The 13,640-nt window shown below is 24.1% G+C and overlaps 5 non-coding genes across 5 annotated transcripts; all 5 read right to left on the bottom strand.

The window, feature by feature from the left end:
* Positions 1 to 2,017: 2,017 nt before the first annotated feature.
* Positions 2,018 to 2,088, bottom strand: Trnag-gcc (transfer RNA glycine (anticodon GCC)). Its single transcript has one exon. It is a non-coding gene; the product is annotated as a tRNA-Gly (tRNA).
* Positions 2,089 to 4,422: 2,334 nt separating this feature from the next.
* On the bottom strand, positions 4,423 to 4,493 carry Trnag-gcc (transfer RNA glycine (anticodon GCC)). Its single transcript has one exon. It is a non-coding gene; the product is annotated as a tRNA-Gly (tRNA).
* A 2,334-nt stretch (positions 4,494 to 6,827) lies between these two features.
* On the bottom strand, positions 6,828 to 6,898 carry Trnag-gcc (transfer RNA glycine (anticodon GCC)). The gene has a single exon. It is a non-coding gene; the product is annotated as a tRNA-Gly (tRNA).
* Positions 6,899 to 9,218: 2,320 nt separating this feature from the next.
* On the bottom strand, positions 9,219 to 9,289 carry Trnag-gcc (transfer RNA glycine (anticodon GCC)). The gene has a single exon. It is a non-coding gene; the product is annotated as a tRNA-Gly (tRNA).
* A 2,332-nt stretch (positions 9,290 to 11,621) lies between these two features.
* Trnag-gcc (transfer RNA glycine (anticodon GCC)) lies at positions 11,622 to 11,692 on the bottom strand. The gene has a single exon. It is a non-coding gene; the product is annotated as a tRNA-Gly (tRNA).
* Between the last annotated feature and the right edge of the window lie 1,948 nt (positions 11,693 to 13,640).

Raw genomic sequence — 13,640 nt, 5'->3', positions numbered from 1 at the left:
TAACTTATAATTTTTCACTAAATATTTTTTTATAAAGAATTATTACAAAAATTACTGCAATAATGTGCTTTACTAAATATTTATTTTGTTTTTTTGTACAATACCTTGCAATTGTTACGTTATGGACATTATGATTATCACGGATATTTGCAAAATTAAAAATAATTTTTCTTCCGTCGGAATATTAATGTTTTATTTTTTTTAATTTATTAACTCCATTCTATTTTAATATATTCAACTATACGTTTTGTTTGTTGTTGTTCCAATTTTTAATAAAAAATTATACGAAAATGACCCATAGTCAACAAAATTAAAAAATCTACAAAAAAAATTAACTAACATTTGTGTTTATTTTTTTTTAATTTGTTAAAATGCAAATAAAATAGAATGTAAATTTATTTTCTATTAGTACCAAAGACTTAAAAAGTAACTACATTTAAAAATCTGAGCACATCACAATAAAAAGCGTTGTTGGGTGACTGTGTCGGCAGAACGTTGGACTTTTAATTTAAACGCCAAGTATTAAATCAATTATCGATTATTGTTGCCTTAATGCACAAATAAGTACTATCTTTCAAACAAGAATTTAAATTTTTAATGCTACTTTTTATCAGTCTATGTCGTCATAGAAATTGTCCGAGTTAGTTTCTTACGTAAAAGTTGCCAATGTTCACGCTACAGACTTAATAATACAAACTAACTGATGCATAGGTATTTAAATTATAGAAATTAAATAAATTAAACAATATTAATTACGTTAAGCAATTTAAAGTTCAAATAAAATTAAAAAAAGGGTGTCTAAAAATATGTTTAAACTCGTTACTCATATAATTTGTAAATCATTAATCAAACACATAACAACCTAATGCAAATTAATTTAAGTATTAAAATTTTAATTATCCAACTTAAATAAATTAAGAAATTTTATTAACATTTTATTTTTTATTATTATTATTAATTGTTTAAACGTAAACTTACGCTTTTTAAATTTATAAATAAAAACAATTTATCAGACATAGTACCATCGTCATTTACTTCAGAAAATATATGACAAATGTATCGTTTAAATATTTTTAAGTGATTTTGAAAAAATTAAAATGTTAAATTAATTTATTTTTATTTGGTGACAAATTTTTTTTACAATCGGTTACTATAATCAAGCTACAAAGCACACAGTAACAGCAAACGTGCCCGGTTAGCTCAGTTGGTAGAGCTTTGAACTTTTAAACCAACAGTCAACGGTTCAAATGCCTTTTTTGACGTTGTTGTTTCTAAACACAGATATGTGTTAATTCTTGATTGTGTTTAAAATTTTTAGACAACGTTGTGTAATTTTATTTATATCGCCATAAAAACCCCTTGCGCTTTTTTTAATTAAATAATTTACCAATATTTACGACAAGACTTAAATATGCAAATTAATTTACATATAAGTGTTTAAATTACCAAAATTAACTAATATTATTTGTAGTAAATATTGTAAAAATAAGTTTAATTCTAATTAAAATTATTTTAAAGTTTATTACAAACTCGTTAATCACTGTAAATATTTTGCTATAACAAAAGACACATAACTTAATGGTATTTAAATTATTTAATTTAAATAGATTAATTAATGATATTTATATTTTTTTTTTATTATTTACATAAATTTTAACATTTACTTCATAAATTTACAAATATAAAATCTTAAAACAATATTGCGGAAAAAACACAATTATATTGTTATTTTTCCTATCGTTTACTTGGTAAATAATAAAGTGTCTTCGTTAATTAATTTCTCTTGCCAAACTGACTATGCCTAATAAAAACGTGATTAATTAAGAATGGAGCAAAAACTAGCAAGGCGCCAGTCTTGTTTTTTAATAAATTATTTTTTAGTTTAGTTTCCTTACGAAATATTATCGTTTCTTTTAATTTGCCAAAATACGTAATGTAAAAAATATTAATAAGGCCAACCATTCAGCGGCCGCATTTAAATAAATTGAAAACTTGATCTCATAAAAGATAAAAAAGTTGCATTGGCCGGGAATCGAACCCGGGCCCCCCGCGTGGCAGGCGGGGATTCTACCACTGAACCACCAATGCTTGTTGAAAATTAGCGGCGGTTATTATACTGGCCAGATAAAAATAAACGCCGAAAAAATTAATCATAATTAATTTGTACCAACAGATTCATAATTGCTGTGTTACTAACTAAATAATATTTGTATTATCGAAATTAGATAAAAATTTCTACACCGAATATCCAATTTGGCCGCCTGGTTGAAAGCCAGTAAACTCAACTTCTAGACTATGTAAAAGATATATTATTAGGCGGTAAAACGCCATAAAATGGACCAAATTAAGAACTTAATTATTATGTCTGAATTTTTTTTTTAAATTAAGAAGAAATTTAAATATTTTAACTTATAATTTTTCACTAAATATTTTTTTATAAAGAATTATTACAAAAATTACTGCAATAATGTGCTTTACTAAATATTTATTTTGTTTTTTTGTACAATACCTTGCAATTGTTACGTTATGGACATTATGATTATCACGGATATTTGCAAAATTAAAAATAATTTTTCTTCCGTCGGAATATTAATGTTTTATTTTTTTTAATTTATTAACTCCATTCTATTTTAATATATTTAACTATACGTTTTGTTTGTTGTTGTTCCAATTTTTAATAAAAAATTATACGAAAATGACCCATAGTCAACAAAATTAAAAAATCTACAAAAAAAATTAACTAACATTTGTGTTTATTTTTTTTTAATTTGTTAAAATGCAAATAAAATAGAATGTAAATTTATTTTCTATTAGTACCAAAGACTTAAAAAGTAACTACATTTAAAAATCTGAGCACATCACAATAAAAAGCGTTGTTGGGTGACTGTGTCGGCAGAACGTTGGACTTTTAATTTAAACGCCAAGTATTAAATCAATTATCGATTATTGTTGCCTTAATGCACAAATAAGTACTATCTTTCAAACAAGAATTTAAATTTTTAATGCTACTTTTTATCAGTCTATGTCGTCATAGAAATTGTCCGAGTTAGTTTCTTACGTAAAAGTTGCCAATGTTCACGCTACAGACTTAATAATACAAACTAACTGATGCATAGGTATTTAAATTATAGAAATTAAATAAATTAAACAATATTAATTACGTTAAGCAATTTAAAGTTCAAATAAAATTAAAAAAAGGGTGTCTAAAAATATGTTTAAACTCGTTACTCATATAATTTGTAAATCATTAATCAAACACATAACAACCTAATGCAAATTAATTTAAGTATTAAAATTTTAATTATCCAACTTAAATAAATTAAGAAATTTTATTAACATTTTATTTTTTATTATTATTATTAATTGTTTAAACGTAAACTTACGCTTTTTAAATTTATAAATAAAAACAATTTATCAGACATAGTACCATCGTCATTTACTTCAGAAAATATATGACAAATGTATCGTTTAAATATTTTTAAGTGATTTTGAAAAAATTAAAATGTTAAATTAATTTATTTTTATTTGGTGACAAATTTTTTTTACAATCGGTTACTATAATCAAGCTACAAAGCACACAGTAACAGCAAACGTGCCCGGTTAGCTCAGTTGGTAGAGCTTTGAACTTTTAAACCAACAGTCAACGGTTCAAATGCCTTTTTTGACGTTGTTGTTTCTAAACACAGATATGTGTTAATTCTTGATTGTGTTTAAAATTTTTAGACAACGTTGTGTAATTTTATTTATATCGCCATAAAAACCCCTTGCGCTTTTTTTAATTAAATAATTTACCAATATTTACGACAAGACTTAAATATGCAAATTAATTTACATATAAGTGTTTAAATTACCAAAATTAACTAATATTATTTGTAGTAAATATTGTAAAAATAAGTTTAATTCTAATTAAAATTATTTTAAAGTTTATTACAAACTCGTTAATCACTGTAAATATTTTGCTATAACAAAAGACACATAACTTAATGGTATTTAAATTATTTAATTTAAATAGATTAATTAATGATATTTATATTTTTTTTTTATTATTTACATAAATTTTAACATTTACTTCATAAATTTACAAATATAAAATCTTAAAACAATATTGCGGAAAAAACACAATTATATTGTTATTTTTCCTATCGTTTACTTGGTAAATAATAAAGTGTCTTCGTTAATTAATTTCTCTTGCCAAACTGACTATGCCTAATAAAAACGTGATTAATTAAGAATGGAGCAAAAACTAGCAAGGCGCCAGTCTTGTTTTTTAATAAATTATTTTTTAGTTTAGTTTCCTTACGAAATATTATCGTTTCTTTTAATTTGCCAAAATACGTAATGTAAAAAATATTAATAAGGCCAACCATTCAGCGGCCGCATTTAAATAAATTGAAAACTTGATCTCATAAAAGATAAAAAAGTTGCATTGGCCGGGAATCGAACCCGGGCCCCCCGCGTGGCAGGCGAGGATTCTACCACTGAACCACCAATGCTTGTTGAAAATTAGCGGCGGTTATTATACTGGCCAGATAAAAATAAACGCCGAAAAAATTAATCATAATTAATTTGTACCAACAGATTCATAATTGCTGTGTTACTAACTAAATAATATTTGTATTATCGAAATTAGATAAAAATTTCTACACCGAATATCCAATTTGGCCGCCTGGTTGAAAGCCAGTAAACTCAACTTCTAGACTATGTAAAAGATATATTATTAGGCGGTAAAACGCCATAAAATGGACCAAATTAAGAACTTAATTATTATGTCTGAATTTTTTTTTTAAATTAAGAAGAAATTTAAATATTTTAACTTATAATTTTTCACTAAATATTTTTTTATAAAGAATTATTACAAAAATTACTGCAATAATGTGCTTTACTAAATATTTATTTTGTTTTTTTGTACAATACCTTGCAATTGTTACGTTATGGACATTATGATTATCACGGATATTTGCAAAATTAAAAATAATTTTTCTTCCGTCGGAATATTAATGTTTTATTTTTTTTAATTTATTAACTCCATTCTATTTTAATATATTTAACTATACGTTTTGTTTGTTGTTGTTCCAATTTTTAATAAAAAATTATACGAAAATGACCCATAGTCAACAAAATTAAAAAATCTACAAAAAAAATTAACTAACATTTGTGTTTATTTTTTTTTAATTTGTTAAAATGCAAATAAAATAGAATGTAAATTTATTTTCTATTAGTACCAAAGACTTAAAAAGTAACTACATTTAAAAATCTGAGCACATCACAATAAAAAGCGTTGTTGGGTGACTGTGTCGGCAGAACGTTGGACTTTTAATTTAAACGCCAAGTATTAAATCAATTATCGATTATTGTTGCCTTAATGCACAAATAAGTACTATCTTTCAAACAAGAATTTAAATTTTTAATGCTACTTTTTATCAGTCTATGTCGTCATAGAAATTGTCCGAGTTAGTTTCTTACGTAAAAGTTGCCAATGTTCACGCTACAGACTTAATAATACAAACTAACTGATGCATAGGTATTTAAATTATAGAAATTAAATAAATTAAACAATATTAATTACGTTAAGCAATTTAAAGTTCAAATAAAATTAAAAAAAGGGTGTCTAAAAATATGTTTAAACTCGTTACTCATATAATTTGTAAATCATTAATCAAACACATAACAACCTAATGCAAATTAATTTAAGTATTAAAATTTTAATTATCCAACTTAAATAAATTAAGTAATTTTATTAACATTTTATTTTTTATTATTATTATTAATTGTTTAAACGTAAACTTACGCTTTTTAAATTTATAAATAAAAACAATTTATCAGACATAGTACCATCGTCATTTACTTCAGAAAATATATGACAAATGTATCGTTTAAATATTTTTAAGTGATTTTGAAAAAATTAAAATGTTAAATTAATTTATTTTTATTTGGTGACAAAATTTTTTTACAAATGTTAACTATAATCAAGCTACAAAACACACAGTAACAGCAAACGTGCCCGGTTAGCTCAGTTGGTAGAGCGTTGAACTTTTAAACCAACAGTCAACGGTTCAAATGCCTTTCTTGACGTTGTTGTTTCTAAACACAGATATGTGTTAATTCTTGATTGTGTTTAAAATTTTTAGACAACGTTGTGTAATTTTATTTATATCGCCATAAAAACCCCTTGCGCTTTTTTTAATTAAATAATTTACCAATATTTACGACAAGACTTAAATATGCAAATTAATTTACATATAAGTGTTTAAATTACCAAAATTAACTAATATTATTTGTAGTAAATATTGTAAAAATAAGTTTAATTCTAATTAAAATTATTTTAAAGTTTATTACAAACTCGTTAATCACTGTAAATATTTTGCTATAACAAAAGACACATAACTTAATGGTATTTAAATTATTTAATTTAAATAAATTAATTAATGATATTTATATTCTTTTTTTATTATTTACATAAATTTTAACATTTACTTCATAAATTTACAAATATAAAATCTTAAAACAATATTGCGGAAAAAACACAATTATATTGTTATTTTGCCTATCGTTTACTTGGTAAATAATAAAGTGTCTTCGTTAATTAATTTCTCTTGCCAAACTGACTATGCCTAATAAAAACGTGATTAATTAAGAATGGAGCAAAAACTAGCAAGGCGCCAGTCTTGTTTTTTAATAAATTATTTTTTAGTTTAGTTTCCTTACGAAATATTATCGTTTCTTTTAATTTGCCAAAATACGTAATGTAAAAAATATTAATAAGGCCAACCATTCAGCGGCCGCATTTAAATAAATTGAAAACTTGATCTCATAAAAGATAAAAAAGTTGCATTGGCCGGGAATCGAACCCGGGCCCCCCGCGTGGCAGGCGAGGATTCTACCACTGAACCACCAATGCTTGTTGAAAATTAGCGGCGGTTATTATACTGGCCAGATAAAAATAAACGCCGAAAAAATTAATCATAATTAATTTGTACCAACAGATTCATAATTGCTGTGTTACTAACTAAATAATATTTGTATTATCGAAATTAGATAAAAATTTCTACACCGAATATCCAATTTGGCCGCCTGGTTGAAAGCCAGTAAACTCAACTTCTAGACTATGTAAAAGATATATTATTAGGCGGTAAAACGCCATAAAATGGACCAAATTAAGAACTTGATTATTATGTCTGAATTTTTTTTTTAAATTAAGAAGAAATTTAAATATTTTAACTTATAATTTTTCACTAAATATTTTTTTATAAAGAATTATTACAAAAATTACTGCAATAATGTGCTTTACTAAATATTTATTTTGTTTTTTTGTACAATACCTTGCAATTGTTACGTTATGGACATTATGATTATCACGGATATTTGCAAAATTAAAAATAATTTTTCTTCCGTCGGAATATTAATGTTTTATTTTTTTTAATTTATTAACTCCATTCTATTTTAATATATTCAACTATACGTTTTGTTTGTTGTTGTTCCAATTTTTAATAAAAAATTATACGAAAATGACCCATAGTCAACAAAATTAAAAAATCTACAAAAAAAATTAACTAACATTTGTGTTTATTTTTTTTTAATTTGTTAAAATGCAAATAAAATAGAATGTAAATTTATTTTCTATTAGTACCAAAGACTTAAAAAGTAACTACATTTAAAAATCTGAGCACATCACAATAAAAAGCGTTGTTGGGTGACTGTGTCGGCAGAACGTTGGACTTTTAATTTAAACGCCAAGTATTAAATCAATTATCGATTATTGTTGCCTTAATGCACAAATAAGTACTATCTTTCAAACAAGAATTTAAATTTTTAATGCTACTTTTTATCAGTCTATGTCGTCATAGAAATTGTCCGAGTTAGTTTCTTACGTAAAAGTTGCCAATGTTCACGCTACAGACTTAATAATACAAACTAACTGATGCATAGGTATTTAAATTATAGAAATTAAATAAATTAAACAATATTAATTACGTTAAGCAATTTAAAGTTCAAATAAAATTAAAAAAAGGGTGTCTAAAAATATGTTTAAACTCGTTACTCATATAATTTGTAAATCATTAATCAAACACATAACAACCTAATGCAAATTAATTTAAGTATTAAAATTTTAATTATCCAACTTAAATAAATTAAGTAATTTTATTAACATTTTATTTTTTATTATTATTATTAATTGTTTAAACGTAAACTTACGCTTTTTAAATTTATAAATAAAAACAATTTATCAGACATAGTACCATCGTCATTTACTTCAGAAAATATATGACAAATGTATCGTTTAAATATTTTTAAGTGATTTTGAAAAAATTAAAATGTTAAATTAATTTATTTTTATTTGGTGACAAAATTTTTTTACAAATGTTTACTATAATCAAGCTACAAAACACACAGTAACAGCAAACGTGCCCGGTTAGCTCAGTTGGTAGAGCTTTGAACTTTTAAACCAACAGTCAACGGTTCAAATGCCTTTTTTGACGTTGTTGTTTCTAAACACAGATATGTGTTAATTCTTGATTGTGTTTAAAATTTTTAGACAACGTTGTGTAATTTTATTTATATCGCCATAAAAACCCCTTGCGCTTTTTTTAATTAAATAAATTACCAATATTTACGACAAGACTTAAATATGCAAATTAATTTACATATAAGTGTTTAAATTACCAAAATTAACTAATATTATTTGTAGTAAATATTGTAAAAATAAGTTTAATTCTAATTAAAATTATTTTAAAGTTTATTACAAACTCGTTAATCACTGTAAATATTTTGCTATAACAAAAGACACATAACTTAATGGTATTTAAATTATTTAATTTAAATAAATTAATTAATGATATTTATATTCTTTTTTTATTATTTACATAAATTTTAACATTTACTTCATAAATTTACAAACATAAAATCTTAAAACAATATTGCAGAAAAAACACAATTATATTGTTATTTTGCCTATCGTTTACTTGGTAAATAATAAAGTGTTTTGTTAATTAATTTCTCTTGCCAAAATGACTATGCCTAATAAAAACGTGATTAATTAAGAATGGAGCAAAAACTAGCAAGGCGCCAGTCTTGTTTTTTAATAAATTATTTTTTAGTTTAGTTTCCTTACGAAATATTATCGTTTCTTTTAATTTGCCAAAATACGTAATGTAAGGCCAACCATTCAGCGGCCGCATTTAAATAAATTGAAAACTTGATCTCATAAAAGAAAAAAAAGCTGCATTGGTCGGGAACCGAACCCGGGCCCCCCGCGTGGCAGGCGAGGATTCTACCACTGAACCACCAATGCTTGTTGAAAATTAGCGGCGGTTATTATACTGGGCAGATAAAAATAAACGCCGAAAAAATTAATCATAATTAATTTGTACCAACAGATTAATAATTGCTGTGTTACTAACTAAATGATATTTGTATTATCGAATTAGATAAAAATTTCTACACCGAATATCCAATTTGGCCGCCTGGTTGAAAGCCAGTAAACTCAACTTCTAGACTATGTAAAATATATATTATTAGGCGGTAAAACGCCATAAAATGGACCAAATTAAGAACTTGATTATTATGTCTGAATTTTTTTTTTAAATTAAGAAGAAATTTAAATATTTTAACTTATAATTTTTCACTAAATATTTTTTTATAAAGAATTATTACAAAAATTACTGCAATAATGTGCTTTACTAAATATTTATTTTGTTTTTTTGTACAATACCTTGCAATTGTTACGTTATGGACATTATGATTATCACGGATATTTGCAAAATTAAAAATAATTTTTCTTCCGTCGGAATATTAATGTTTTATTTTTTTTAATTTATTAACTCCATTCTATTTTAATATATTCAACTATACGTTTTGTTTGTTGTTGTTCCAATTTTTAATAAAAAATTATACGAAAATGACCCATAGTCAACAAAATTAAAAAATCTACAAAAAAAATTAACTAACATTTGTGTTTATTTTTTTTTAATTTGTTAAAATGCAAATAAAATAGAATGTAAATTTATTTTCTATTAGTACCAAAGACTTAAAAAGTAACTACATTTAAAAATCTGAGCACATCACAATAAAAAGCGTTGTTGGGTGACTGTGTCGGCAGAACGTTGGACTTTTAATTTAAACGCCAAGTATTAAATCAATTATCGATTATTGTTGCCTTAATGCACAAATAAGTACTATCTTTCAAACAAGAATTTAAAATTTTAATGCTACTTTTTATCAGTCTATGTCGTCATAGAAATTGTCCGAGTTAGTTTCTTACGTAAAAGTTGCCAATGTTCACGCTACAGACTTAATAATACAAACTAACTGATGCATAGGTATTTAAATTATAGAAATTAAATAAATTAAACAATAATAATTACGTTAAGCAATTTAAAGTTCAAATAAAATTAAAAAAAGGGTGTCTAAAAATATGTTTAAACTCGTTACTCATATAATTTGTAAATCATTAATCAAACACATAACAACCTAATGCAAATTAATTTAAGTATTAAAATTTTAATTATCCAACTTAAATAAATTAAGTAATTTTATTAACATTTTATTTTTTATTATTATTATTAATTGTTTAAACGTAAACTTACGCTTTTTAAATTTATAAATAAAAACAATTTATCAGACATAGTACCATCGTCATTTACTTCAGAAAATATATGACAAATGTATCGTTTAAATATTTTTAAGTGATTTTGAAAAAATTAAAATGTTAAATTAATTTATTTTTATTTGGTGACAAAATTTTTTTACAAATGTTTACTATAATCAAGCTACAAAACACACAGTAACAACAAACGTGCCCGGTTAGCTCAGTTGGTAGAGCTTTGAACTTTTAAACCAACAGTCAACGGTTCAAATGCCTTTTTTGACGTTGTTGTTTCTAAACACAGATATGTGTTAATTCTTGATTGTTTTTAAAATTTTTAGACAACGTTGTGTAATTTTATTTATATCGCCATAAAAACCCCTTGCGCTTTTTTTAATTAAATAAATTACCAATATTTACGACAAGACTTAAATATGCAAATTAATTTACATATAAGTGTTTAAATTACCAAAATTAACTAATATTATTTGTAGTAAATATTGTAAAAATAAGTTTAATTCTAATTAAAATTATTTTAAAGTTTATTACAAACTCGTTAATCACTGTAAATATTTTGCTATAACAAAAGACACATAACTTAATGGTATTTAAATTATTTAATTTAAATAAATTAATTAATGATATTTATATTCTTTTTTTATTATTTACATAAATTTTAACATTTACTTCATAAATTTACAAACATAAAATGTTAAAACAATATTGCGGAAAAAACACAATTATATTGTTATTTTGCCTATCGTTTACTTGGTAAATAATAAAGTGTTTTGTTAATTAATTTCTCTTGCCAAAATGACTATGCCTAATAAAAACGTGATTAATTAAGAATGGAGCAAAAACTAGCAAGGCGCCAGTCTTGTTTTTTAATAAATAATTTTTTAGTTTAGTTTCCTTACGAAATATTATCGTTTCTTTTAATTTGCCAAAATACGTAATGTAAAAAATATTAATAAGGCCAACCATTCAGCGGCCGCATTTAAATAAATTGAAAACTTGATCTCCTAAAAGAAAAAAAAGTTGCATTGGCCGGGAATCGAACCCGGGCCCCCCGCGTGGCAGGCGAGGATTCTACCACTGAACCACCAATGCTTGTTGACAATTAGCGGCGGTTATTATACTGGGCAGATAAAAATAAACGCCGAAAAAATTAATCATAATTCATTTGTACCAACAGATTCATAATTGCTGTGTTACTAACTAAATAATATTTGTATTATCGAAATTAGATAAAAATTTCTACACCGAATATCCAATTTGGCCGCCTGGTTGAAAGCCAGTAAACTCAACTTCTAGACTATGTAAAAGATATATTATTAGGCGGTAAAACGCCATAAAATGGACCAAATTAAGAACTTGATTATTATGTCTGAATTTTTTTTTTAAATTAAGAAGAAATTTAAATATTTTAACTTATAATTTTTCACTAAATATTTTTTTATAAAGAATTATTACAAAAATTACTGCAATAATGTGCTTTACTAAATATTTATTTTGTTTTTTTGTACAATACCTTGCAATTGTTACGTTATGGACATTATGATTATCACGGATATTTGCAAAATTAAAAATAATTTTTCTTCCGTCGGAATATTAATGTTTTATTTTTTTTAATTTATTAACTCCATTCTATTTTAATATATTCAACTATACGTTTTGTTTGTTGTTGTTCCAATTTTTAATAAAAAATTATACGAAAATGACCCATAGTCAACAAAATTAAAAAATCTACAAAAAAAATTAACTAACATTTGTGTTTATTTTTTTTTAATTTGTTAAAATGCAAATAAAATAGAATGTAAATTTATTTTCTATTAGTACCAAAGACTTAAAAAGTAACTACATTTAAAAATCTGAGCACATCACAATAAAAAGCGTTGTTGGGTGACTGTGTCGGCAGAACGTTGGACTTTTAATTTAAACGCCAAGTATTAAATCAATTATCGATTATTGTTGCCTTAATGCACAAATAAGTACTATCTTTCAAACAAGAATTTAAATTTTTAATGCTACTTTTTATCAGTCTATGTCGTCATAGAAATTGTCCGAGTTAGTTTCTTACGTAAAAGTTGCCAATGTTCACGCTACAGACTTAATAATACAAACTAACTGATGCATAGGTATTTAAATTATAGAAATTAAATAAATTAAACAATATTAATTACGTTAAGCAATTTAAAGTTCAAATAAAATTAAAAAAAGGGTGTCTAAAAATATGTTTAAACTCGTTACTCATATAATTTGTAAATCATTAATCAAACACATAACAACCTAATGCAAATTAATTTAAGTATTAAAATTTTAATTATCCAACTTAAATAAATTAAGTAATTTTATTAACATTTTATTTTTTATTATTATTATTAATTGTTTAAACGTAAACTTACGCTTTTTAAATTTATAAATAAAAACAATTTATCAGACATAGTACCATCGTCATTTACTTCAGAAAATATATGACAAATGTATCGTTTAAATATTTTTAAGTGATTTTGAAAAAATTAAAATGTTAAATTAATTTATTTTTATTTGGTGACAAAATTTTTTTACAAATGTTTACTATAATCAAGCTACAAAACACACAGTAACAGCAAACGTGCCCGGTTAGCTCAGTTGGTAGAGCTTTGAACTTTTAAACCAACAGTCAACGGTTCAAATGCCTTTTTTGACGTTGTTGTTTCTAAACACAGATATGTGTTAATTCTTGATTGTGTTTAAAATTTTTAGACAACGTTGTGTAATTTTATTTATATCGCCATAAAAACCCCTTGCGCTTTTTTTAATTAAATAAATTACCAATATTTACGACAAGACTTAAATATGCAAATTAATTTACATATAAGTGTTTAAATTACCAAAATTAACTAATATTATTTGTAGTAAATATTGTAAAAATAAGTTTAATTCTAATTAAAATTATTTTAAAGTTTATTACAAACTCGTTAATCACTGTAAATATTTTGCTATAACAAAAGACACATAACTTAATGGTATTTAAATTATTTAATTTAAATAAATTAATTAATGATATTTATATTCT

The sequence above is a fragment of the Corella eumyota genome, chromosome 7 (genome assembly GCF_963082875.1).
Source record: "Corella eumyota chromosome 7, kaCorEumy4.1, whole genome shotgun sequence".
Taxonomy (NCBI): domain Eukaryota; kingdom Metazoa; phylum Chordata; class Ascidiacea; order Phlebobranchia; family Corellidae; genus Corella; species Corella eumyota.
The sequence above is the reverse complement of the archived record's forward strand: the minus strand, read 5'-3'. Positions and strand labels throughout refer to the sequence as shown.